We start from the raw sequence: 3,595 nt of genomic DNA, 5'->3' as shown, positions 1-3,595 counted from the left end.
GAAGAATGGAGGCAAGTGCTATAGTTGAGGGGTCAGTGAAGCAGTCAGTGACCCAGTCTTCAGGGGTTAAGACCCCAAACAGAGGAGGACCAGGTTTCTCTTCTCAGAGTTCAGGTAAGAAGAGGTGGGATAGCACCACCAAGAAGCCGAAGAAGAATAAGTTTTGGAACAAGTTGAAATCCGGTCTGGGATTTGGCGGTGGCTCGAGCTTAGGCTCAGATGGTACAGAATGCCAGAGATGTGGAAGACCACACAGGGGAGTGTGTCGAGCTGGGACTAATGCATGTTTCAGATGTGGACAGGAGGGACACATAGCTCGGGATTGTCCTAGAGCGCCTTTTATGGGCCAGCCCCAGCAGACAGCTTCTGGTAGTGTGGCACAGCCAGCAGTTCCAGCCACAACTCAGGGCAGTGGCAGAGGTAGAGGGAGAGGGATAGCCTCTTCTTTTGGTTCCTGAGGTGAAGGTCCATCAGCTCCAGCCAGGATCTTCACCATGACACAGCAGGAGGCTAACACATCCAACACCGTGGTGTCAGGTAATCTCGTCATTGGGTGTTCTGATGTGTATGCATTAATGGACCCGGGTGCATCTCATTCATTTATTGCTCCGAGAGCCGTTGAGAGGTTAGGTCTGATAGTCTCTGGGTTAGAGTGTCCCCTATGGGTTAGTGGACCCAAGTGTGACCCGTCAGTGGCAGTGTCAGTCTGCCAGTACAGTCCAGTTTTTATTGAGGGAAGATGCCTCTCCGCCGACCTTGTGGTTCTAGATTTGACAGACTTTGATGTCATTCTAGGGATGGATTGGCTATCTACCCATGGTGCTACCTTGGACTGCAGGGACAAGGTAGTCAGGTTCAGAGATCAGAACGGGTCAGAGGTCGTCTTCAGAGGAGACAAGAGGGGCACACCTAGAGGTCTGATATCAGCTCTTCAGGCTCGTAGGTTGCTTAGGAAGGGATGTCAGGGGTACTTAGCTCATGTGAGAGAGCTAGACAGTCAGGTCAGGGAGCCGGCCTCGGTGCCAATTGTCAGAGAGTTTCAGGATGTTTTTCCGGATGAGCTTCCAGGTTTACCACCTGCTAGGGAGATAGAGTTCGAGATAGAGTTGATGCCTGGAACTAGACCGATCTCTATCCCTCCCTACAGAATGGCTCCAGCCGAGTTAAAGGAGTTGAAAGAGCAATTGCAAGAGCTGGTAGAAAAGGGTTTCATCCGACAGAGTACCTCACCTTGGGGTGCTCCGGTCTTGTTTGTGAGGAAGAAGGATGGATCCCTTAGACTTTGTATCGACTACAGGCAGTTGAACAAAGTCACTACCAAGAATAGGTACCCATTGCCTAGGATCGATGATCTATTCGACCAGCTAGCCGGAGCAGGTTGTTTCTCCAAAATAGATCTAAGATCGGGGTACCATCAGCTAAGGATAAGGGATGAGGATGTGCCAAAGACGGCTTTCAGGACCAGATATGGGCATTTTGAGTTCCTTGTGATGCCGTTCGGGTTAACTAACGCCCCTGCAGCATTCATGGACCTCATGAACAGAGTGTTTAGTCAGTACCTGGATCACTTCGTTATTGTCTTCATAGACGATATCTTGGTGTATTCCAGGAATGCAGAGGAGCATGCCCATCATCTGAGGATGGTTCTACAGACTTTGAGGGAACATGGCTTGTATGCCAAGTTCTCTAAATGTGAGTTCTGGCTGAGGAGCATTTCGTTCTTGGGGCATGTAGTGTCAGAGAATGGTATTGAGGTAGATCCCAAGAAGACAGAAACTGTGGCTAACTGGCCTAGACCCACATCAGTGACAGAGATTAGAAGTTTCTTGGGTTTGGCAGGTTACTACAGGAGGTTCGTTCAGAACTTCTCAAAGATAGCAGCTCCTCTGACCAGACTAACCAGGAAGAATCAGAAGTTTCTGTGGACCGACCAGTGCGAGGAGAGTTTCGAAGAGCTTAAGAAGAGGTTGACTTCAGCACCAGTTTTAGCTCTGCCATCTAGTGATGAGGACTTTACAGTCTTTTGTGATGCGTCCCGTGTGGGACTGGGTTGTGTACTGATGTAGAATGAGAAGGTGATCGCTTATGCTTCTAGGCAGCTGAAGAAGCATGAGTTGAATTACCCCACACATGACCTTGAGATGGCAGCAGTAATCTTTGCACTCAAGATGTGGAGGCATTGCCTCTATGGGGTGAAATGTGAGATCTTTACAGATCATAAGAGCCTGCAGTACATCTTGAGTCAGAGGGATCTGAATTTGAGGCAGAGGAGGTGGGTGGAGCTGCTGAGTGACTATGATTGCAAGATTCAGTACCATCCGGGTAAGGCGAATGTCGTGGCAGACGCCCTAAGCCGGAAGTCACTAGGCAGTCTATCCCACATCGCGGCAGAGAGGAGACCAGTGGTGAAGGAGTTCTACAAGCTTATTGAGGAAGGTCTACAGTTGGAGTTGTCTGGTACAGGTGCCTTAGTGGCCCAGATGAGAGTAGCACCCGTGTTTCTAGAGCAGGTGGCTCAGAAACAGCATGAGGACCCAGAGTTAGTGAAGATTGCCAGGACTGTTCAGTCAGGCAAGGACGGTGAGTACAGATTCGACAGTAAGGGGATCCTCCGCTATGGGAGCAGACTATGTGTACCAGATAACATTGGGCTAAAAGGAGACATTATGAGAGAGGCTCATAATGCAAGATACAGCATTCACCCCGGAGCCACCAAGATGTATCAAGATTTGAAGAAAGTTTATTGGTGGCCAACGATGAAGAAAGAAGTGGCACAGTTTGTGTCCGCCTGCGAAATATGTCAGAGGGTGAAGCTGGAACATCAGAAGCCGGCTGGAATGCTTAACCCGCTACCTATTCCAGAATGGAAATGGGAAAATATAGCTATGGACTTCGTAGTGGGGTTACCGGCGACGTCCAACAGTTTGGACTCCATATGGGTAATTGTGGACAGACTCACCAAATCTGCTCACTTCATTCCTGTCAGGAGTGGCTACTCTGTGGACAAGTTGGCGCAGGTGTATGTCGATGAGATCGTCAGGCTGCATGGGGTTCCTGTTTCGATAGTGTCAGATAGAGGGCCCCAGTTCACCTCCAGATTTTGGCGGAGTCTGCAGAATGCCATGGGTACTAGGTTGGATTTCAGTACTGCCTTCCACCCCCAGACTGATGGACAGTCAGAAAGGACCATCCAGACTATCGAGGATATGCTCAGAATGTGTGTGCTAGACTTTGGCGGTTCTTGGAGGCAGCATCTACCTTTGGTAGAGTTTGCCTACAACAACAGCCATCATGCTAGCATCGGGATGGCCCCATATGAAGCTTTGTATGGAAGGAAGTGCAGATCACCTGTTTGCTGGGAGGAAGTTGGAGAAAAGGCCTTGGCAGGGCCTGAGTTAGTAGAGATCACCAGTAGGGTGGTACCCATAATCAGAGAAAGAATCAAGACTGCTACAAGCAGACAGAAGAGCTATGCAGACGTCCGCAGAAGACAATTAGAGTTTCAGGAGGGGGATCTGGTATTGCTCAAGGTGTCTCCAATGAAGGGAGTGGTTCGCTTCGGGAAGAAAGGTAAACTAGCCCCACGATACATCGG

Source organism: Manihot esculenta, chromosome 9, assembly GCF_001659605.2.
Source record: "Manihot esculenta cultivar AM560-2 chromosome 9, M.esculenta_v8, whole genome shotgun sequence".
Classification (NCBI taxonomy): Eukaryota; Viridiplantae; Streptophyta; class Magnoliopsida; order Malpighiales; family Euphorbiaceae; genus Manihot; species Manihot esculenta.
This window is presented reverse-complemented; position numbering follows the sequence as displayed.